Below are 26,758 nucleotides of genomic sequence, written 5' to 3'. Positions count from 1 at the left end.
TTGAATTGAGAGTATTTTTGAAATATAGTTTAGAACTTGGGTGATGTTTATTGCATATCAAACTTGGGTGATGTTTTAGGCATATACGTTCATAATTGATTCTTTGTTATGCCTTATCAATTCTGTTCATCGATATTTTCTTAATATACATGGGAACCCATTTCTACATTCACCTTACAGCTCAATAATTATTCTGTTATTTCATAAAAATGTACTAATAATATAACCTCCATTAATTAAAACTTAAATATGTTTTAAACCTATATTTTATTTCCTCTTGATTCGAACTTTCTAAAATAATTCTCGAATGAATACTAAAGTTGACTGTCAGTGATAAATTATTATATGAAGATATCTGGGTGTCCATTTCACATGCCTAACGATGCTCTGAGACTTTCTTATTGGCATGCATGCTTCTTAAAGTAATAAAAAGAAACATTTAAAAAAATACTCATGGTTTCGGTTTTCACATACCTTCCCTTCCAGAGCACATACTTAATTATTTTTTTCTTATGTAAATTGTACAGATTGGTTGTTCCTCCAAGCATTCAGTTTGTCTGCAAATTGAATTCACACTAGAGACATTTTTCGGCGTTAGGTAAGGGACAGCGCATTTAGTGACAACTATTAGGTTGACTGTGAATCATTAAGAATTTGTATGACTGGCAGACTGAGATATCTTGTTTGTACCATATAGCTTAAGAATAACTGAACATATTATCCTAGAAGTTACGCAACCAGTAGCTAGTAAACATTTTGAAATTCCCATATTGGTGTGACTAATAAACGGGGTATTTTGCTTTATAATAAGGATTTTATGAATTTTAGCTAATACGAGGTTGAATATTCAAGCCTATTTTTTTGGAATCTCTAATATTTCATTAACATACCTAGCGGCGTAATATCCGCTAGAGGATACATCCAAAGATGTTTCAAAAATTATGTGTTAAACACCCAATGCCACCTAATGACAACTAAGAAACATCCCACTAATTGTGTGTCTTGCTGATAAAGACTGGTCGTGCAATTTGACCCACTTTATGAAACGTTGCATCGATGTAGTGCTGACCACACCGAGACATTCAGCATTATATCCCTAGACACTGAAATCGATTTCCCCAAAATTACTCAAAATGTACCGCCGACAATGAAGCCGATAAGCAATAGTAGCACAGTAGGATTTTTTTTTAACTGATTGTGCGTAATTTATAACATTTCTTTTTCACAAAGATTTCAATTGATTTCCAGTTTCAACCATATACTCTAAGTGAATAACCAATTGATTCTATAGCCTATTGAACCCGGAGGGTCATTGTCGAGTTCAAAAAAGCTCTCCATTGACTTCTGTCCTCACCGTTCTGGATCGAGTTTCTACTTCGTACTTCTATTTCTGCTAGATCCATCTTAATATTATCCCTTCATATGGGTCTAGGTATTCCTAATGGTAGTTTTCCCATTGGAGTTCCTATTAAAACTTTGAAAGCATTACTGCTTCTTTTCATTCTGGCTATATGTCCTGCCCACCTGAGCTTCCCAGACTTGATGACCATAAAAATGTTTGGTAAACGTTATAAATTATGGAGTTCCTCATTATCAAGTTTTCACCATTCCCCATTTATGTTCCTCTTGGGTCCGAATAGTCGTTTCAGGATTCTATTCTCAATACTTCAGCAATAACTATACTCTAACTTATAAAATAATAAAATAAACTAAGAAAGTGAACAACTTTCATTCATGAAGTAAAACTACTCACAACTAAAATTTCAGTATATCATATCCACAAATGACAGTGACACTGTCTCAGTTACCTGTTCATTCTGCACAAGGTGAACGCAATATTATTATACGAGTATAGTGTTTTACGGAGCTAAGTTACTTGATAAATATCAGGCTTCTTACTATAATAGGCAAAATCGATCTTATTCTATTAAAAATTACGAATACGTTTTTTGTACGAATACTGTCTTTACGGTCTGTAAGTATTTCATTTTCGGATTTATTTCGTAGCAATTAGTTAAACCGATAATACTTAAAGTGGATACTTTCAAATATCTAGGATCAATGTTAACAGAGGAAAATCATATTCACGGAGAAATTAAATGTCGACTAAAAGCAGGGAATTCGTGTTACTATTCGGTTCAAAATCTCTTGTCGTCGCGAATTCTGTCGAGGAATTTGAAGCTTAAAATATATAAAACGATAATCATGCCTGTTGTTCTGTATGGCTGCGAAACATAGTCACTTACTCTGAGGAAAGAACATAGACTGAAAGTATTTGAGAACAAGATCCAGAGACGAATATTAGGACCCAAGAGGAACGGGAATGGGGAATGGCGGAAACTTCATAACGAGGAACTACATAATTTATATGGTTTACCCAACATTGTTAGGGTCGTCAAGTCTAGGAGGCTTAGGTGGGCGGGTCATGTAGCTAGAATGGAAGAAAGTAGAAACGCTTTCATAGTCTTGACTGGAAGACCAATCGGAAAACGACCATTAGGAAGACCTAGGCGCAGATGGGAGGACAATATTAAGATGGATCTCGCAGACATTGGAATACAAACTAGAAACTGGATGCAGTTGGCTAAGGATAGAAGTCAGTGGAGAGCTTTTGTGAACGCTGCATTGAACCTCTGGGTTCCATAGGCCATAGAGTTAGTTAGTTAGTAGTTAAACCGATTCGTATTCCAAATTTAAATTAGAAATTACATATGAAGCTATTATATTTGAATAAACAACCTTTTTCACATAACATTATTTTGCACTTCGATCTTCAATAGAATAGTGACTCTGGCTTTACTTTAACTCTGGATTGTAAAATGCATTAAAGCTTTAAGCTATGCTGACTCCCACTTTTATTTGTAGTTTAGTAAATAACTTGAATACAATGAATAATAAGACAGAAGTAGATAGTGAGCTAGGTAGTATTTATAAAATGTTACTAAATAAACGCATTTTAGTTATAAATATTTTTATAGAAATCAGAGATGAAAGTGTGTACTTTGCGATATCATTATTTTTATGCACTCAAATTGACATACTGCATAATGTCTTGGAAATAAATATTAATTTATAAAATACCACATTGTAAATAATACCTTGGGTACAAAATCTTTAATAAAAATGATTCTAGATCGAGAATTTATTTGGTAATTGTGCTTGCCTTAGCAAATGACTCCAGATCTTAAATATATGTCTTTTTCGCTAATACTAATACTCTGCACAAACATTTAGCGGCTTTAAGATTAAAGAGTCAGATTGCAACACTTGCTTTGTGATAAGAGGATTGAAGAAGGAGAACTCGTATGAGCGCACTGCAATCTCTGAAGATGCCTGGGTTGCTATGACAACCAATGACATAAGATGTGTTCTACCTCAATTCCATTCTTTCTCTCCTTGTCCCATTACGGTGTCACTCGCTGATATCTTCCGCCACTCGATGTTCTACTGACTATGACACAATTGAATCTAGCTAGACACACACACAAACATTACATTAATTTTCAACGAACAAGTTAAGATTTCTTGCTTTAGGTGTTAACTTCTGGTCAATTTTCTTTCTTTAGTGTAAGTTAACTTGGTAATCACATACTTTATCACACATCAAAGAATGTAATTATAGAAATAAATTATTTCTTACACGTATGTACAATCATGTCCAAAATTATTGTCGCATGTCTATAAATATGTTGTTGTAAGAATATACATTCATAACGAATTCGACTGGTATTTCTTATAATGTTAGTATAGGTACAATCGGCAAAAACATGTATGTGGCAAATTTCATGTCGAAAGAGCAGTAAATAGAAACAATAAAACGAAAATAATATTTTCTTGTTCACTTAGCAACATTTTGTTTTACTCATTTTATTTTTCGTATTTATAATTCTTTTCCTATGAAATTTACCACAAAATATACATTTCCCGATTATACGAATAGTATCAATATTAAAGGTACTCTGAAAATTCATTATCAAATTTTATTCTTACAAGAAGACAGTTATAGATATGCGACAATCATTTTGGACATGAGTGTACAAATTATCTTTCTCCCTGTGCTGGTTTTTGTTCATATTTGTTCGTTCTTAATGCAGTCTACTGCCACTTTGTGTAACAAAAAGCAAGGAAACATGTGTTTGATGGTTTTGAAACGTACTCAATGAATCAATAGAAATATTGTAACTAAATAACAAAGTTGATCAGGCAATCGTTTCAAATATATTAATTTAGGTTTACACATAGGATAGAAAATCTTGAGAAAATAAAAATAGATTAGTTGAAATAAATATGTGCTTGTTGTTTAAGACAAGGATCTGTCTCTTTGAAGACATGATAGGAAAGAAGGTATTCTTATAATAAAGTAAAACAAATATCATTGTCATGTGTGCATCACCTGAAATAGTTTGTTTTTTTATAGTGAGATATTTTCTTAACTATCATTGAAATCGAAAGTGGTAGTATATTTATACCACTGTCAGTATAGAAGAGAGATTAGAGTAGAATCGGAATATACTCTTGGACCCTTAATCGATTTAGAAAATCCTTTCCTCGCTATCTGGTACCTTTTTCACAGTATAACGATCAATGTTAAGACCGGAAGTGCTGGATATTCATCACTTTCGTTTTTCGTAGAAACTTTACGATGGAAATTAAATATATTCTTGAGATGTTTAATCAATTGCAGAAAACAGCCTTTCTAATTCGATTTCTAACTTTTGACCCTGTACATTCTGACGAAATTTGCTGATGAGTGATCAAGTAGTACTCGAGACTTCTAGTCTCCGAACGGAAAGAGAGACACTCATGGTAAATGAGTTAGCTAAACTCCTTAAATAATTAACAACTGCAACAGACTACAACGATAACGTGGTATGTAACATTAGCAATATGTGCCTATTTACAGAAAGGGATCAGAGACGAATTATTTGAGCAGTATTATGTATAAAGAAAAGAAAGACATATAGAGATTCTGAGATATTATTTGTGTAATCGGTAACTAAAATAAGAGTTGTTGTTACTATAGCAACGACGTAAATAAATGTACTTGTACGTAGACATCTTGACGAGTAAATAAGTGTGTGTATAAAGGTCTAGATATTTTTTTGGGTGTGCAGAAAAGTTAATTATGTACACTTCTCATGGTCAAATATTAAAAACCAGTTAAGAAAGTGTTAAACGCGTTGAATTATTTTGAAGATTAACTTAGATACGAACCAGGCCATTACAAGACTATCTGTGTGGTTAAAGTGTAATGGCTCGTCACGTATGTACGTCTCCTAATTGTAATTATAACTTAGTTCCTGTATTCACGTTCTTTCTCCTTACCTCTCCAGCTCAATTTTCCATGAATTATTTCGTGGTTATATGGTTATCATACGCGAAATTGGCTAGGGAGACTCGGGTTTGTTGCCTGGTGGTATCTCATGTGGTTCGGATCTTAAATTAAGCTGGTTCTACGTCTCTTATAGCCACACTACTGAGTGGGACACTAAAGTCTACTCGACTAATGAAATCAATTTTTTCATTTATTTCTTTCAACGACAATTCGAAGCAACTAATTACTCTATACTATATTTTCAAGCACCATGTAATTATGTTTGTCAAGTAGGATACCATGTGGTAAAGCTCAAATAAATACTTTATAAATCTTCATTATCTCAAATAAAGTTGAGGAATATAAAGACGATATAAAGACGTAAAAACATAATCGTATATGGTGCTCAATATGGGTGGAAAATCGTCCATTACTTCGCAACGTTGAACGTAAAGTTGTATTCCGAGAAAACGTTTTTAGAATGATACTCAGGGAATACCTAGATGAACAAACTTAACAACTGAAAATATTACATAGTCTTAAACTCTACTAATCTGACAAAATTGACATATCAATTATAACGACGAGAGAAGTTAGATTAAACAATTTAAATGTGCTTGAAACATGACTAGTATGAGAGTGTATAAAGTGTTTCGTCGTGAAGACGAAGGAAAAACGTTTGGTCAAATATAGAAGTAGAAAAGAATATAAATATTTGAAAGACGTACAGAAGCTGTAATAATAGTAATAGTGATTGGAATGAAAAATTTGAATTAGACTTATTATTTCTTTATAATGTTCATTACTTGTAACGCAGTAATGACATGAAAAATGAAAACTTGTGTTATCGATATTTACATTATACCTAATATTTTTTGTCAAAAGTTCAATTTTTTTTATTTCAGCATGACGTGATCAATGGCTTTCTGTGATTCTCTTGAAGTTGATGGTGTGTCTAATGACACCGTATCAATTGGATACTTGACATTAAAGTCAGCCTTATCCGATTTAAGAAATATTTCGGTTACTAATGGTTCATCGAAGTCTCCGAAATCACTTTAATCATTAGGAAGGTATGTTAGCTCTTTCGGTGTGTTTTTACAGTAGTCTCTGCAATTAGTGCAGATTAAGAAAGAATGGAATCCAAAATTTCAACAGCACAATCGCATCCTTGATGAGAGCCCTTCTTGGATTTGCATGAATATGATTCGATATCAATTGCACACTTGTGGTAAAAGAAACAAAAAAAAATAATAAAATCTTTAAATTTTACGTTAAACGGTTATGCCGACTAGGCTAAAGAACACAGTGATGATGAGAAATGAATGAAATGGTGGAGTGAAGAAAGTGGGGATACAGGAGAACCCCATGAAAACCCACGCACACAGTGTTTGTTCACCACAAAGCTCACTTGGCTCTAGCTGGGATCGAACCAAGGCCCCCATGCGCCAGAGGTGAACGCTCTACCACTTTTTTTTTAAAAAAAACTGCCTGTCTTTATTTTCTACTTCAACCACTTTTCAGGACTACTAGACACGACAAGGACACGAACACACAAACATCGAGAACAGTTAAAATTCCACCCTTGCTACTACAGAGGTTCTCGAACCCCTAATAGGCTTCACCTCACGATCATCAGCCTAACGCCTCAGACCACTCGGCTACACCCACCGGCTACCACTGAGCCACCAAGGCCCCACTTGTGGCAAAAGAAAGAAGTTTTCACAGGTATTGGTATATTCCTAGCATTCTTCCAGCCGCAGCTTTCTGAATCCTTTTCGGTACCCCGTTGGTAGACTTGAAGATAAATCCTTGTCGAATATCCATGACCTATTGCCTCTGACGGAAATAATAGGGTTTGATGTTGATCAAAACAGAACTTTTGCAGTATTCCAGGTTAAAATCCGTGGTCTTTCAGGGGAACTACTGCCTGACACGTGTGAAGTAGGACAACCACAAGCCATGATAGTTCAATTATGTTTGGGGAATTCTTCGTAAGGCCATCCGTAGGCATGGTAGTGCGGGTGGAGAGCCTAATTAAAGCCACTAGCTTTACAGTGGTGAACTTCAATTAGTGCATTGTCCCCTAAACTCGCCCAGTTTTAACGCAGTTGAAAACTTCTGAGATGACATTCTGCGTTAGGTCCGAGCTTAGTGACTCTCTCCGAGGAATTTTCATTAATTAAGTGATTGTATGTATAGGTAGTGGTCGGAATGTTCTGTTTGTTCAACGTACTTGTTTTGTTCTCTAATCGTGAACAATCTAGTCCTATAAAGCGTTTATATTATAGTATCACGTTAGTCAAAATGGAAACTGTTCTTCCTACTGTTGAACATAAGATGATTTGAGCTTCAAGAGTTATATTCGTTGTGATTTTTCACAAATAGTAATTCTTTATGTGAATTTTAATAACAGTTTAATTTGAAATATATTTTAGTAAATAGAGACAACTTCACTCAAGGTTATGAATTACGTCAACACTTTTTATGAATTGATATTAAATTAAATCAACCTTACCCAAAATAACTTTCATGAATTAAACTCAACCATAATTGGAATATAAAACTACTAGATTCACTCGAGTAGACATAACTATTATTATATAAATATCATTCAACCTATGTTCTTCATCCTTCTGGGAGATACCTTAGCTACCTTGTATCACAAACAATTGCCATTTCAATTTTCATTTATGAATGAAGTTGATGTTCAAGTAACATTTGTTTGTTCAAGTGTGAAACTGAATGATTAATTCTCCAATTACAATGCTGAACGGAATGATCTAATATTAGTTTCTTACGTCAAACATTGCTATGTTTAGGATTCCATAGGGAGATGTGGATATAGAAATTATATGTACAAATCCTGTTATTGACGCTTTGCGTTATGATACACATGGGGATAGTTGATATTTGTGGACAAAATGCGTTATTTTGAGAAACGAATAACAATTAAAACTTCTCTCTTTCTGGAGCTTTACTTGCCTAAATTTGGCTCTTGATTCTTCTAAAATGATTTAAAAAAATAGAATAGCATTAAACATATGAGCGGGTAGCGCAACAGTGGTCTAACCCACATTTTTAAAAATGGGGAAAAATCAAGTTAAAGTTAAACACATGTGCTTTTGTAAAAGATACAAAAAGCAACCACAAGAGGTTGAATGTGCCATAAATTGTACATGTATATATTGAACAAAAAACCACATCTGCTTCTGTAAAACATACAAAAAGCAACCACAAGAGGTTGAATGTGTCATAAAATGTACATATATATATATTGTACACTCCACATCAAAAAAATTGCGACACCTAACGCCGTGCAGCTAGGCCACCCAATATACACCTTCTTATCCCATAATCGTGTCTGGTAGAGAGACTCCCTCCCTCTCCTCCTTTCTTCTCTCCCATACTAAAATTAGCTAACAATATGAACGCAATTCTAGTTTCAAACTACACATATATTAGTATCGATAAAATGAAATAACAAAACCAAGACGAAACAAGATTCATAAGTTAAATTAGGGAGAAACTGAAACACACAAAATGGAAAATTGAATCCAATGAATGTCTATTACACAGAGGTTCAGAAATGAAGCAGAGAGAGAGAGAGAAAAAGAGAGAGAGAGAGAGAGAAGGCGAGACAGGAAGAAAAAGAAAAGGGAGAACAGATAAAAATGTGGAATCTTAAACTTAGCAAGAAAAGAACCTAACATTATAAAGTTCCGTTACCAGAAATCCAACAGTAATATAAAAATAATGTTTGTTTTATATATTTCGTCAGGACTATTCGAATATATAGAGGATGCTTGAAACATTCATTACGTCACTTTCAAAAAGGATAGCATACTCAATTTCCAGTACAACTGTAGATCTCACGGGACACATCTAAGATAATGTCAACAGTTTAACACACATGCTTTGTTTCTGCGTGGTTCGGTTGTAAATTCGGTAGTGTTCATTGGACGTGCTGATGCAAACTACATTCTAATAAATCCAGTATTTAGCGTAGCTCATATCTTCCATTCCAGACTACTAATGCAAAGTGAAAAAAAAAGAAAAAGAAAAGAAAAAGGAAGAAAGAAAGAAAGACAAAATTGAATGATTGCTATTTTGCTGGGAAATTTTTATCAGAAATATCCTATATTAAAAGTCAAAACCGTATCATAATGAAAAGTTACAAATGTTCACCGACCTTGCATGTTTCAAATTTCAACGTGAATAAATCACATTGAATTATAAGATGGAAACAAATTTGTGTCGAACTAGTATAAATAAAATTGTGTTTTCAAATAACCAAAGAAGTTACCATTTTCTAGTCTTTTCCGAAGATTTATCTGTACCGAACATCCAGCATCACTTTCATCTCTTGAGAATATAACGTTGTAATTTGCACAGAGAGAATGAACACGCTTAGAGCTAAAACGGATCATAGTGTCAGTCGGATGATGTTGATTAGCTCATGGACCACCACTGGATCGAGGATTCAAACCCATAGTGACCCGGTAATTCGACTGAGACTCGGTAACCCAGATCTAAAAAATATATTTTGCTTATTCTCTTGTGTTTAAACAATATTTCTTTCAGAGATGACCAGCACTGAAGATGTTATGTCCAGAGCACGAAAAACTCGACGCTGAAGTTGCCAGTTAATTACATTCTCCAGAACAGGTCTATCGTTCTCTTGCTCCGTTTTAACTTTGGAACACGCACACGCAGATGAAGTGCGTGTGTACGTGAGAGAGAGGGGGAGAAGTGAAAGATGCAACGACAGGATAGGGAAACGACGAGAAAGAGAGAGAGAGAAAGAGAAAGAGAGAGAAGGAGACGAATATAAATATGAAACATACTTATCATTACAGTGTATGATGAACGCACACACTTTTTATTCGAATTCTCGCCAGTGATGCTTTGTAAGTTCTCCAACAGAAGATAAATCTCTGTTTGCAGCTATTCTTTTATGCGAAAAATTTATACTACCCGGTGGGGAATCGAACCCAGATTTTCTGCTTAGAAGTCTGGTACTTTACCACTACACCACCGATTGCTTTATCCAAACTTTGTTAAACAAATGTGATAATATTTCTTTCTGAGAACGATAACACGAAAAGTGTTTAATGCCGATCAATGAAGTGTTTCGAATGTCCTGGTAAATCCCTTGCCCTTTCCCAACCAACATTCGTAAATCGTCCCTATCATGACAAAGGTGTTTGCTTCCACATTCTTAAGCATTGCACGTATAATATGAGAAATCGATTCTTCACTATCACTTGTAACGCCACTGGTTCTTAATTAAATATTTCTTGAGCCACAATATCAAAAACAGAACTTTGAAGCGTAAATATCATTTATTTTACACCTTCGGTTAATATACTTATTACAAACGATTAATTTCCTAAACATCAAATTCTTCTGATAACCCTGCAATCTATTATTCAACAATCTTACTTATTTATATTATTCTATCTTTTGGTAACTAAGGAGCACTAAAAATCTTTTTAATACAATTTTTCTTCTTATTTACAAAATATGCTCCGTTGTCGCACCTCTGATCACCTTTTCTAAGACCGGTACAGGTAAATATACAACATACCGTTGTATCTGGCGCCACGAACATGGATTTCATTTATTTACTAACAATAAATGAAAAGAATCCTGGACCGTACAAGTATACACATTTTGATCAGCCCTTGTATATACATAGAATTATGTTTTATATTAATATCATATATTAATCACATAACTGGGCATATCCTTTGGCCTTACATTATAATATAAATATCAAGGTACATCAACAGGAAAATAACAATAATAATACGGTCCACAATTTTTTTGATTCATTGGACTATTTTTACTATAATGTGCATAGTTTAATTCATGAAGTTAAATATAATTGCACTGAATTAAATATAAATATGTTCTCTAATAGAATTGATCCAGATGTAAACACGGCATAAACATTCTACGTGAATATACATATAGAACACATAAAGGGCTTAGTGAGTAATTATAGTGTTGTGAACATAATAAAAGAATATAACATACTTTAACATTGAAGAAAATAATTGTTACACTAGAAAAATAGTTGAAGATAAAATAACATGAAGAAAAATACAATAAATAAGTTATATAATTATGAAATACGACGTTTATCTCGTTTTGAGATTGAGTTCCCTCTATTATACATTATTTATATTAATTTTACTTATGATCTCAGGAGGGACTACATTTTTAACTAAGTCCATCCATTTCTTTTTAGTGTTTTCGGTAGGCTGCCATAATTTTATTTCATCGACATTTCGTAATCCTAAAACTTTTCCTGTTTTCAAGTCCATTAGTTCAAATACTTTAGGGTTAATTTGCTTCGTACACAAATATGGTCCAGCATACAAGTCGCAGAATTTATAGATTCTTTTTAACGAAGCGTCACTCTGTGGATGTAATCTTACAAACACCAGATCATTAGGTTGGATTTTAACTTTTCCCAATTGTTGTTTTTCAATTTTCGAATTTCGAGATTTAAATTTCTGTACTCGTCGAAAATGAATCATGCTCACTAGGTGGGAGTAATCTATTTCGCTGTCATTATCGAGTTGAATTCCAAAATGCTGTTCAATTGGCGCTACGTAATCTGTACCGTTGTGAATATTGGCAGGCGCCACTCCAAGTGTATCAGACACAGAATAGTTTAGAAAATACGTGATTTCAGTCACATATTTAATCCAATCCTTATGATTATTACGACAACAATGTCGAAACAACATTCCTAGATGGCGATGAACATTCTCTACAACAGAACTGCTGGGATGATACGGTGTTACGAAATGTACTTTGATACCTGAATTATTCATGCCACGTAAAAATACATGACTCCTAAATTGTCCTCCATTATCACATAATACATGCTCAACAGGACCGCAATGTGGAATGTATACATTTACAATACGATTAACTATCGCTGATGCGGTTGCTTTACGCAAAGGATACGCTACTATATACCTGGTGAAAATATCCATCACAGTGAGCAAAAAGGTTTCACCGGTGGAAGCTCTTGGAAGTGGACCATACAAATCTATGGAGATGAATGAATGTGGTCGTTCAGGTATTATAGACATCATAGGTTTATACATAGAGCGATAGTTGTGCTTGATTCTCATACATTCTTCACAATCATTTATGTAATTTTTAATCTGAGATCTAAATGATTTCCAATAAAAAGATTTATTTATAAGAGCATACACCTTCAGATAACCGAAATGTCCAAAGTCATCGTGATAAGCTTTCAATATGTGGGGCACCAATTTAGGTGGAACACAAATTTTGTTTCGATGTTCATATTTGAAATCTCTAATTACCATAATATTATTCGACATTTGATACAGGGTGTTCCAGGACCGAGGACAGTCACATTTATCTGCACATGACGTCAAATGTTGAATAATTTTTGCATATGGTTCATATTCTCTTTGAGATTTTTGCAATTCATCCACAGAAATATTTGAAATTTCTTCTTGTAAAATCTTAAAAGCATTAATAGTTAGTACTCGATGATTTTCACTAGGGAATAGTCTAGATAAGGTATCTACAGGTACGTTATCTACCCCCTTTATATGCTTAACTTCGAAATCAAAAGATTGCATCTCTAAGGACCATCTTAACAAACGGCTATTGTATCCCTGTATTTTCTTTAAATGGCATAGTGAGCTATGGTCAGTAATAACGGTAAAGTGACATCCGCTTAAATAGGGAGCAAACTTTTGCAAAGAAAACCGCACCGCCAATAGTTCAATTTCTGTTATGGTATATGCCTTCTCCGCATTTTTCAGAGTCCGGCTTACACAATGTATTACTGAGGGTTCATTAGTGTCAATTCCAGGTTGCCATAGTATACCAGAAATTCCAGTAAGTGCTCCATCGCATTGAAAAAAAAAGGACGACTATAGTCTGGATGGTTCAAACGGATGTTTCTCATTACGCAGGTTTTTAAACATTGGAAGCTTCGTTCTTGTGCCTCCCCCCATTGCCATGGTATTCCTTTCTTCGTAATCGAAAACAGTGGTTCGGCCATCTCAGCAAACTTAGGAATGGATCTTCTGAACCAATTAAATAGTCCTAGAACCTGCCTAGTTTCTTTTAAATTTGTGGGAATTGGTAGATCTCTAATTGCTTGCACTTTGGAATCACTGTAACACATTCCATTTGCATCGATTGAGTACCCCAAAAATTCAATAGACCTTTGAAAGAATTTAGATTTTTGGATATTTACTGTTAAGCCATAATTTTCTAATCGCTGAAGAACTAAGTCTAAATTCTTCAAATAATCCTCGGGTATTTTTCCCATAATTAAAATATCATCAGCATAATATACGACATTACTACGTAAATCTTGTTTTAACACTTGATTCAGACAAGATGCCAATGCTGCACTACCATTTATCAAACCAAACACCACTCGATTATATTCATATAACTGACCTTCAAACAAAAAGGCAGTATAAGGTTTCGAACTTTCATCCAGCATTATTTGATTATATGCCATGACCAGATCTAAATTCCCAAATACGGTATTACCCTGTAATAAACTGAGGATTTCATCTACAGGAGGATATCTTACTTGTTGTAACTTTATATGTGAATTTAATTTACGCAGGTCCATCACTATTCGTAGTTTTCCGTCTTTCTTTGGTACTACATGCAACGGATTTAAGTGTATACTTTGAGAAGGTCTTATTATTCCTTGCTCTAACATCTCTGATATCTGTTTACGCACATTTTCTCTAAATCGATATGGGATAATATAAGGTTTCGTCACAATGGGATCTTTAGTATCTACTTCAATAGTATATATAAAATCCTTACAACAACCTGGGTTACGTGAAAACACTCTCTTATGTTTATAGATTATATCTTTAAACGATGAAATAATTCGGTTACTTACAGAACCCAATGAATTTAGAATATCATCTACACATTTGTGGAAAGAAAGATCCCCATTTTCTATTATCCTTTTACTAGCATTGTCTTTCTCTAACTCATTAGCTTTGATATTCCAATTGTTTATGAAAGGTTGACTTTGAGATGCGATGTTATCTTTAGCAGGGATTAATTTCTGAATTACTACGTCATCTAATGTACGTATAGTAAACGTCTTGTTTTCAAAATCTAAAATGGTACGTAATTGCGTTAAAAAGTCTAATCCAATTAGTATCTTTTCGTTCAGTTCACTAATAACTAGAATAGGGATCGTGATTTTATAATTTTGCATTTCAATTTCTATTTGCGTTTTGCCTAATACTCTTTTTTTATGTTTGCCTGTGTAATCAATCAATATCAGATGGTCTACCTTTTGTAATGTAGGATTCGAATAATTTTTGGTAATTTCACGCCAAAAAGCATATGACAAAAGGGATACGGTAGCTCCTGTATCAATTAGAGCGTGAATGGGGATATCATTAACTTTTATATTCACTCTTGCCGTACAAAAGGTTTTTAAAAAGACAAAATCCTTTTCAGTGGTATCTATATTTACTTCCGTATCATCATCAAACCTCCAAAAACAGTTAGCAATCGGTATATATTGGTATGCAATATTAGTATACAAACATTTTAATTTAGTTTCATCATCAAATAAATGATTAGATAAACTTAACGCTGACATGGGTTTAACCCCTTCCATATCAGCACCATCTAGTTTAAATTACTGTGATTAATTGGTTCTATTAACTCACATTGTATTCCGCATTCTTGAGTAGAATCGGATCGATTGTATGTATACACAGAATTTGGATTTCTGTTATTATAATTGCTACCACCTATGAACCGATTTTGTGCATAATTACGATAATTGTTGTTACTTCGATTATAAGTTCGGTGATTATTTCTGAAATTCCTATTATTATTTCTTCCATTAGGTTGAGTTGAGTTACCGGTATTATTTGGATTACACGCTCGTACATTAAAACGACGATTGCCATTTCCTTGTGTGTTAGAGCTATTTCCATTCTGTACACTTATATTGCGAATATGAGCATAATTAATAGGATTGCGGCTAACATTACCCTGACCTCTATTGGGATTTTTATTATTTTTCTGCATCAAATATTGACTCTCGAAGTTCTGCACTAACATGACCATATGACTGAAATTGACACATTGTGCAGACATCAACATTTGTTGTAATCTAAACGGCAATAGTATGCGAATTGAAGCAATTATACGTGATTCCGGATGATTAGGATTTAGAGCTTTTAATTCGTTGTATGTCGATACTACAAATTCCGTAACATTTTTGTGGCTTCGGGGATCGAAAACTTTGGTACGTAATAAAGCATCCCTGTTAGCAAGCATAAAGTCGTTTTCATAATTGGATAGTAGGGCCGCTTTAAAATCTGAATAAGCGTGGAGATTTTCTCGAATGGCTTTGAACCACGTTAAGCATGGAGGTTGTAAGACGTGTGGAAGTATCTTCAGGAATTTTGATTCTTTGATTCCTATCAAGTCGCATTCGTCCTCGAACTTCTCGATAAATACCCGTGCAGGAATATCATCAGGTCCACCGCTAAATTTGGTCAATGACTTTACCTCGCTAAATCGCAAAGGTTTGTCATTATTATGAGATTTTGAATATTTACCGTAACATTTTGAATTCCTACGGGATGAATATTTCTTTCTTCTTCCAACTTCGGTACTTCCTTCACTGTATCCCGAAGACTCACTATCCTCCAAAACTCGATGAGCTGTTGATGGTTCTGGTTCCTTGAAAGGAGACTGATTTCTATAACCACCATCATGAGAGATTACTGGTTCTAATCCATTATACATAGCCTGATTTCTATGTCCACTGTGAGACTGATGTCTATGTCCACCGTCGTGCTCTTCCGTAGTAGTATGGTACCACTCTTGCAAACAATTCATATCCTCCCGGAGTTCTCGAATGTGAAAGGTGTGTTCGTTAATTACCGATTCCATGGCTTTGACCACATCCTGCATCTCAGTGTAATTTTGGGATATTCGTTCCAGCTTTTGGTCATACTGCTTACATCTCGTGGAAATCTGTTCCTCCAATTGACCTTCTATTTTACAATGTAATTGATCCATTTTATCTTCCAGTCGTTCCTCAATTTTAAGTTGTAATTGCTTTAGGGAGTCCTCCAATTGTTGATGGGTTACATTCTGGAATTCCTCAAATTGTTGTTGTGTAACCATTTTTTGCTGTAACTCCTCAAATTGTTGTTGGAACTCCTGTTGGTTCTGTTGGAACTCATGTTGGTTCTGTTGGAACTCATGTTGATTCTGTTGGAACTCCTGTTGATTCTGTTGAAGTTGGTTCATTTGACATGATATCTGCTTTAAAAGGTCTATCACGGTATCAGGAGCATGACTACTACTTTGCATAGGTCGGTCTTGTATACCTTCAGTTTCCGACATACCTCGGTTTATTCGTTTACCGCTTCTTAATATAGTAACATAAATATTGGGCTCAATTGTGTCCGTTGTTACTGTACTTCAGAACGATACACTAACTCCCGGTATGAAGGCACCATTTAATTATGTAACGCCACTGGTTCTTAATTAAATATTTCTTGAGCCACAATATCAAAAACAGAACTTTGAAGCGTAAATATCATTTATTTTACACCTTCGGTTAATATACTTATTACAAACGATTAATTTCCTAAACATCAAATTCTTCTGATAACCCTGCAATCTATTATTCAACAATCTTACTTATTTATATTATTCTATCTTTTGGTAACTAAGGAGCACTAAAAATCTTTTTAATACAATTTTTCTTCTTATTTACAAAATATGCTCCGTTGTCGCACCTCTGATCACCTTTTCTAAGACCGGTACAGGTAAATATACAACATACCGTTGTACACTTAGTAAAAAAATGCAAGTTTGGCATGAGCAGGACTTGAACCCATGCTGGACACCTTTATTAATCGTAACTCCATTACGCTACCGCTACACTACCATTCCACCTTTTTTTTTTTTTTTAAATCTTTATTAACAGTTCTATCACATGTACATTAGACAGTTATAAAAGCAATACAAGAGCTAGTTGATTAAAAAAAAAAAACTGGTTATAAATCTGAAAAGTTTACAGAATTGTTATGGAGCTAAGACAACAAAATAATTTGCGAAGTGTTGTTTATACTGCACATTCATTTGCTGCAAATGGTACCTTAAATAAGACAAATACACATCGACATGATATGGTCGATGTGTGGTAAGCACATAAAGAAGCGTATATGCAGCGAGCCAGACTACGCTGTTATTTTTTGCTTTAGGAAAATAGTTAAAATCTGGATATATCAGAACATCAGTAGCAGTAATATGAGATGGTGAAGAATGACAAATCTTACTTATGAGTGTACTAAATTTGGTCCATATATGTTGAATCTCTGTACAGTATTGGAAGCGATGCTCAAGAGTATCTATATTATGACAGTAGTCGCACAGATTACAAGACACTATACCGAGCTGATATAGTCTGTCTCGCGTTTCGTATTTATTATTAACGATAAAATACCAAAGAGATCGTTGCTGGGTAGTTAAAAAGGGAGCATTAATATTTTGCCAAATATAATTCCAATGAAGTTGTGGTTCTTTCAATTGAATGTAGGGCGTGACGATATGTTGCGTTCTGAGATAATGTCGGTAGAGTGCTTTGACAGGCATTAACTCAATTTGTGCTCGTTCAATTAATGCATAAGCGATATCTAAGACGGGTTCACACAAGTGTGGGAATTTAATTCCCCAAGGAAAAATATGAATCGGAGCTTCAAGGTCGATACAACCTAAACATGCGGAGAGAACAGATGACGACACACTGACCCTATCGTTCGTAAACAATTCAATGCTTCTTTTCAGCAGTAGTGATTTTGCCTGGAGGGCTATGTTGACATAAGCTACGCCACCCTGAGCTGGTAAAAGCTCAAGCTGATCACGTGCAATTCTCAACAGCTTGTGTTTCCACAGAAAGAACAAAGCGTGACTGTTGAGCAAGTTGTATGTTTTTGTGGGAAGAGGGAAAATCTGACAGAAATACCACAAAAGACTCAATGCTTTTTGTTTGAGAAATGAATTCCTACTGATCATGTTCATATTGCGAGGCTTATGCTGTATTAAAAGACCACGTATTTTGTTTGCAATTATGTCAGAATTGTAGTGAATTGTTTGTTTGGTGTTATTGAACCATTCAATACCTAGGATTTTAACTGAGTCAGCAATCGTATAGTGCGAACTGTATGTAGTCCGGTATTCGGGGTGTATACATAGTAGTTTTGTTTTGTCTTTATTTAAAATCGCTCCAGAAATTTGTTGATACCTGTGTAAAAGGCTCTGAATATCTTCTAAGGTAGAAATACTGTTAACATAGAAATGAACGTCATCAAGATAACTTGCGACAGAAATGGAAGCTTGATAAACTTGTATGCCAGTGAGTCTGGTTTGTGCCGCGTATATGAGAGGTGCAACCGAGAAACTGAATAAAAGGCTCGACATGCTATCACCTTGAAGAATACCATTGCAGAAAGGAATGACACAACTGAGACTACCATTGAGTTTTAATTTAGTTGTCCTGTTATGATATACTCCTTGGAGCATGGACAAAAAGGCGCCATTGAAACCAAATTTTTGTAGAACTTTAAAAAGATACTCGTGTGATACCCTATCAAAAGCTTTCGAGAAATCGGTAGATAAATTAGCAAAGGGCGTAGGAGAGGCAGTCTCATGATAGGCTATAAAATCTCTTATGTTAGCTAAGGCTTCATGAATTAAAGCTTGTTGCCCATGTCCATATTGACAGGAACTTAATAACTCTCCCACATATTGTTTCATACGAAGCGCGAGACATCGTGTTAAAATTTTTAAGTCTGCACTTAAAAGGCTGATAGGACGATAATTGTCTATGAAGTTAGAGTTAGGCAGTTTAGGGATTAATACAGTAATACCCGTGGATAGAGATTCCCCTAAGATACAGGTATCTCGATATTCATTGAAGAGATCCGTAAGAAACGGGGCAAGAATATCAATGAAAGTAATATAAAATTCTAATGGTAAAGAGTCAATACCAGTAGATTTACCACGTTTCCCTAATTGAATTGATCTCTTGACTTCATCAAGTGTGAAGGGACTGTTGAGATACTCTTGAGCATTTACATCTAAGTTTAGAGGAATAAAGTCCAAAAGAGATTCATCTTCATTATGTACATTAGGTTTTGTATACAATTGTTTATAATACTGAACAAATTGGGGAAGGACCTGCGAACCTTCATAAAGTTGGCCATCCTTGCCCTTAATAGAAGAAATTAGCTTTTGTTTGCCTCTGAGTCGTTCTTTGTGAATTTGCACGATGTTAGCTTGTTCCGTGTCATCGGCCTGGACAAGTTTGCTTCTAACAAAAAAACCGCGCATGCGTTGTTTATGCAACGACAATAAATGCGCTTTGATTTCTTGAATTTGAGGCCTGACCGGACGGCCTCGTAATTGTTCTTGCATGTATTCTTTAAGAAGACTAGAGTAATAGTTGTATTGAGTATTGTATGCCTGGGTCCGTTGAATACAATATTGTTTACTTATGGATCGAAATCTAGGTTTAATTCTCTTGTCCCAAAAATACATAAGTTTGCCCTGATAGCGTGATATTAACGGAAACAAGATCCGCCATTCCTCTCGAATTAAATGCTGATACTCAGGGTCCATAAGGATAGAGGTGTTAAAATACCAAAGGGGACTACTTCTCAAAAATTTGGATACTGGTAGGGTTATTCTCATAATTAGAGCATAGTGATCACTGAAACAAACAGGTTCGAGCTTAATATTGCGCACTTGTGCAACAAGTGAGCGGCTTATGTAAAAACGGTCCAAGCGACTAGATGATTGTGAAGTATGAAATGAGTGACCCGGGTCAGCGGGTCGAAAATGACGCCACACATCCACTAAATCATACGTATTTACTATGCGCTGGAGTTCGGGAGAAAAGTTAAAGTTCGGAGTCTGGTCAATGGGTTGTAAAACGGAATTAAAATCTCCACCTAATATACAAGGGTGAGTACCATTAAATAGAGCCTGAGCAAGGTCAGTATTGAAGAAATCTTGGCGCTCTCTCTTGTTATGAGAACCAGAGGGGACATAAATATTGCATAATTTGATGCTTTCAAGCATACCAAGGGAGATTCGTTCATTTGGGTAATCATTAATTGTCTTAAAAGCTAGATCACTACGATAGATAATTGCTGTACCTAGCCCATTCTCTGTAAAACGAGAATAGCATGTATGATTGGAAAGAGAACCATATTCTGGAAGGGCCACTTCTTGAGCGAACAACACATCAATATCTGCTTTGTAAATAAAATCTCTTAACGCTTCTTGTTTAACAGGAGAAGTAAATCCATTTAGGTTAATGGTGGCAAAACTAAAACTATACATAAACAAAAATAAAGTGAAACGAAGTGGTAAACACTGCATAAAGGGCTGAAAATGATACCACAATAATACAAAGAAAATAATTATAAATCTTCCCCAACAGGGGTACCAGCTTTCAACTTTTTCAAGGTGGCCCGTGTTCGTGCACCTGAAACAGGTGTAACATCTGAAGAACGACCTCCTTTAGAAGTTTTTGAAACTCCAGTAACAGTTGCCTTTAATTTGGAAAGTTTACGTTTTTCATATACAGGGGCACTAAGATCGGATTCACTGGCGGAATCACTTGTGAGTGATTGCACATTCCGGTCACGGGTGGTATTCGATTCGGCTACCAATGGCACAACAGACTGATTATCGTGGTCCAAGGGAGCACTAGAATCCATTTGTAAGTCCTTTACTGACTGTTGGTCACCTACCTGAGCTAGTTGTCCTTCCTTGAGAATTTCTTGGGCCTTACATTCAGGAGTAGACTGAGGTACTGCAGTAGATTCCAGAGGGGCAATAACTTCCGGGTCAGTAGTACGATCTTCTTCCATTTGTAGGTCGGGGCGAATGACGGGATCGTGGGATGTTTCAGGTGCTGGAACGTCAGGACTTGAAGAAATACCAGGGTGAGCAGAAGTGAGCAGAGGAAATTCCGTATAGTTATCAGTATGCAGAGACACCTTTTCATGTGGGAGATTATAAGGGGTACGAAGCGGTGGCAGTGGAGAGCTGCGAACTGGAGGGTGAACTTTGAAGGGCGGACCTTTTTTTCGGGGGCACTCTTGAACAAAATGGTCCTGTGAATTGCACAACGCGCAAGTTTGGATTTGACCGGAATAACTACAGAAGAGGCGCAAACCACACACAGTAATAAATGAAGGAATATTTTGTTTAACCTTCATTTTAATTAATTTACGTCCAGTACGGGTGACATAGACATGATCCGCAGAATACTGTTCGTCTAGGATTGACTGTATTTCACCATACTGAGAAAACACTCGTGTTAACTGTTGATTACTAAGTTCCATGGGGCACAAAGACACCTTAACGACGGTAATACTGTTGTCAGCGAGATCAATAGGAAGTAAATATTCCTTGTCACTATCGGTAAATTTGACTTCACCATGAGTAGAAGATAGAATTCGTTCACACAGAACCTTGTTGACTAACTTAATATACAGTTGTTTCTTGATATAGTCCAGTTCAATGCTGTGGATTTGATCTATGGTTAATTTAAACGTGTTTCGGATCCATTCATGGACAAAAATTGTAGAAGGCTTTTGACTTACTTGACCAAAATTTATGCGTAAGGTATTTTCACGTAAACAACTCATGTCGAAATTTCGTCGTAGAACGACCACAAAATCACTCGAAGAAATAAAGATATGAAGAGCTAGAAGACACTTATAAATTCAATATCCCACTAAGATAATCGCACAGTACACAAACTTAAATCGACTCGTCGTGTGTTACAACACTAACAGCGAGCGAGAGACGATGTGAATAGCACGAAGTCTCACGAACGTATGTCCTGAAGCTAGAAGGCAAATATTACTTACTTTAGCCTTGATTATTAAAACGATCAAGCTTCTTCCTGTAAGTTTATTTGCACCTAAGTGCACACAAGAAATTCATTTATTCGACGACCTAGAGAGAAATTAGTGCCACTAATAAAGGAAACCACATTCAATCCAGAAACAATTCAGAAATAAAAACTTATTATGCAGTAATTTCACCGTGCAAATTCAAAAGTACACCAATAATAATAATAATAATAATAATAATAATAATAATAATAATAGTAATAGTAATAATAATAACCTATATTGTAATGTTGAAAGGGACTGTGACTTATAGTCACTTGAACTACCCTACCGATCTCGATCAAATATTCAACATTGATAATGTTCGTACCTGGGAGTATTTTTATCTATTCGTTTTGATGTTGTTACTTAGGGCAGGGGAGGATGGAAAAATATATAAAAAAAGAAAACTTAATAAGTCTTGAATCAAACGACCGACGTGGATGAAATTTTCAACATAGATTACGTTTGCGCAGTGGAATGCTTTTAATCATTTCACTTTGATTGCGGAATGTAGGGAAGACGAGGATGGGGAGGTATCCAAAAATCAGTTTAAATTAAAAGTGACTATGTTAATGAGTTGATAATATTCATGAACCACCGAACATATCTGCATCAAATTTTCAACATGGATGAGGTTCGATCCTGGATTGGTTTTCATCATATCACTTTGATTAGATGATAGAAATTAGAGAAGGGAAATGAGAAAGTGATATATATATATATATATATATATATATATATATATATATATATATATATATATATAAATTTAATGACTCTTGAACCACTGTACCAATCTCAATAAAATTTTCAACCTACGTGAAGTACGAACCCGAGATGGATTTCCTCAGGTCATTTTGATGGTGTAACTAATTGAAGGGAAAAGGATAGCAATATTTAAAAGATAACGGAAAATGGCCGATATTAGTATCCAATCTATAATTTTTGGAGTCGCTGAGCTGAACAGTGACACATCTGATGCCGTTTAAATCCAAATTTAGACCGCAACATGGAGGAAGGGAAGACATATAAAAATGATCAAAATAACCAATATCAATGTGGAATTCATAGTTTTTCGGGTGGCTGAGATGAACAATGGCACTGAAGATGCCGTGCTCCGCAGCATGGGAAGGTGAGGGGACATATAAAACTCATCGAAAATGACCGATATCAAAGAGCGCTTTAGTAATAGTAAAAAGTGACTGAATAACGAAGCATATTATTATTTGTTCTCAATTTAGCCCAACAAAGCAGCCAATTGATGCTATTATTATTATTATTATTATTATTATTATTATTATTATTATTATTATTATTATTATTATTATTATTATTATTAGTATTATTATTATTATTATTATTGGCATTTTTTAACTTGGACGGCGACATTAATTCGTAATATGTTTTTATTTCTGTAATTTTTCCTGGATTGTATGTTGTTTCCTTTATTAGTGGGCATTAATTTCTCTCTAGGTCGTCGAATAAATGAATTTCGTTGTGCACTTAGGTGCAAATAAACTTACAGGAAGAAGCTTGATCGTTTTAGTAATCAAGGCTAAAGTAAGTAATATTTGCCTTCTACTTTCAGGTGGAATGGTAGTGTAGCGGTAACGTAATGGAGTTATGATTAATAAAGGTGTCCAGCATAGGTTCAAATCCTGCTCATGCCAAACTTGCATTTTTTTACAAAGTGATAGTGAAGAATCGATTTCTCATATTATACGTGCAATGCTTAAGAATGTGGAAGCAAACACCTTTGTCATGATAGGAACGATTTACGAATGTTGGTTGGGAAAGGGCAAGGGATTTACCAGGACATTCGAAACACTTCATTGATCGGCATTAAACACTTTTCGTGTTATCGTTCTCAGAAAGAAATATTATCACATTTGTTTAACAAAGTTTGGGTAAAACAATCGGTGGTGTAGTGGAAAAGTACCAGACTTCCAAGCAGAAAATCTGGGTTCGATTCCCCACCGGGTAGTATAAATTTTTCGCATAAAAGAATAGCTGCAAACAGAGATTTATCTTCTGTTGGAGAACTTACAAAGCATCACTGGCGAGAATTCGAATAAACAGTGTGTGCGTTCTTCATCATACACTGTAATGATAAGTATGTTTCATATTTATATTCGTCTCCTTCTCTCTCTTTCTCTCTCTCTCTCTTTCTTGTAGTTTCCCTATCCTGTCGTTGCATCTTTCACTTCTCCCCCTCTCTCTCACGTACACACGCACTTCATCTGCGTGTGCGTGTTCCAAAGTTAAAACGGAGCAAGAGAACGATAGACCTGTTCTGGAGAATGTAATTAACTGGCAACTTCAGCGTCGAGTTTTTCGTGCTCTGGACATAACATCTTCAGTGCTGGTCATCTCTGAAAGAAATATTGTTTAAACACAAGAGAATAAGCAAAATATCTTTTTTAGATCTGGGTTACCGAGTCTCAGTCGAATTAACGGATCACTATGGGTTTGAATCCTCGATCCAGTGGTGGTCCATGAGCTAATCAACATCATCCGACTGACACTATGATCCGTTTTAGCTCTAAGCGTGTTCATTCTCTCTGTGCAAATTACAACGTTATATTCTCAAGAGATGAAAGTGATGCTGGATGTTCGGTACAGATAAATCTTCGGAAAAGACTAGAAAATGGTAACTTCTTTGGTTATTTGAAAACACAATTTTATTTATACTAGTTCGACACAAATTTGTTTCCATCTTAATATTCAATGTGATTTATTCACGTTGAAATTTGAAACATGCAAGGTCTGTTATATGTATAAGGAACATCCAATTTTACATTTGAACATTTGTAACTTTTTATTATGATAAGGTTTGGGACTTTAAAAATTTCCCAGCAAAATAGCAATCATTCAATTTTGTCTTTCTTTCTTTCTTCCTTTTTCTTTTCTTTTTCTTTTTTTCACTTTGCATTAGTAGTCTGGAATGGAAGACATGACCTACGCTACCTACTGGGTTTATTAGAATGTAGTTTGCATCAGCACGTCCAATGAACACTACCGAATTTACAACCGAACCACGCAGAAACAAAGCATGTGTGTTAAACTGTTGACATTATCTTAGATGTGTCCAGTGAGATCTACAGTTGTACTGGAAATTGAGTATGCTATCCTTTATGAAAGAGACTTAATGAATGTTTCAAGCATCCTCTATATTTTCGAACAGTCCTGAAAAAATACAAAAGCAAACGTTATTTCTATATTACTGTTGGATTTCTGGTAACGGAACTTTATAATGTTAGGTTCTTTTTTTGCTAAGTTTAAAATTCCACATTTTTATCTGTTCTCCCTTTCACTTTACTTCTTCTCTCGCCTTCTCTCTCTCTCTCTCTAGCTCGTTTCTGAACCTCTGTGAAATAGACATTCATTGGTTTCAATTTTTCATTATGTGTGTTTCATTTTCTCCCAAAATCAACTGATGAATCTTGTTTCGTCTGGGTTTTGTTATTTCATTTTATCGATACTAATATATGTGTAGTTTGAAATTAGAATTGCGTTCATGTTGTTAGCTAATTTTAGTATGGGAGAGAAGAAAGGAGGAGAGGGAAGGGGTCTCTCTAGCAGACACGATTATGGGATAAGAAGGTGTATATTGGGTGGCCTAGCTGCACGGCGTTAGGTGTCGCAATTTTTTTGATGCGGAGTGTACAAAAACCCACATGTGTTTAACTTGATTTTTCTCCAATGTTTAAAAAATGTAGGTTAGACCACTGTTGCGCTCACCCCATAAATTTTCAATCAGTTTTAGTTCTCGTTTCGAACACTCACAGTGAAACAGAAACGGTTTGGAAATTCGATCTTATTTAATTCGATCTTTAATTGAAGTGCAGCATTTCTTTAAGTAGTGACATTATATGAAACGTGGAACTAGAGCTCAACATGAGTACTAAACAACCTGAGTTATATCATGAATAGAACCCCGGTCTCCAAAGGCACGTACGCTATCCATACAATCAGGCGGGAGCTCAAGCTTTAATTCGTGATTTGAACGGATTTCCAGATTTCACAACCCCTACAGAACAAAAAAAAAATAACCTCCAAATATACGTATCTCTGCCGTATACTCAAAGTTGCATCAGCAATAGCGGAGCTTGTACCTCTTGAGTTGATTAACATTTGTGTGTCTGTCCGAACTGTCCGTACATCTCTTCCATAATAACCCTCGTAAACCTTACTGAATTTTAACAAAACTTATTATGTTCCTCCCTGTAACATACAGAAATAACCATATTGTTTGGAATTGCAATTCATCAAGTATAAGGATGCAAAAGGCGACAAAATGCCATACTGTCAGTTAGTATATTTACAAGCAGAGAATTTTCCAATATAAACCATGTAAAGTCATTCGATTATGACAAAACTTACTTTATATTTTCTTCATGGATTGTAAATATTTCTAATGTTTGGGATAAAATATGCCTATAAT

The sequence above is a fragment of the Thermobia domestica genome, chromosome 5, assembly GCF_964235325.1.
Source record: "Thermobia domestica chromosome 5, izTheDome1.hap1.1, whole genome shotgun sequence".
Lineage (NCBI taxonomy): Eukaryota > Metazoa > Arthropoda > Insecta > Zygentoma > Lepismatidae > Thermobia > Thermobia domestica.
Note: the sequence above shows the minus strand (reverse complement) of the source record.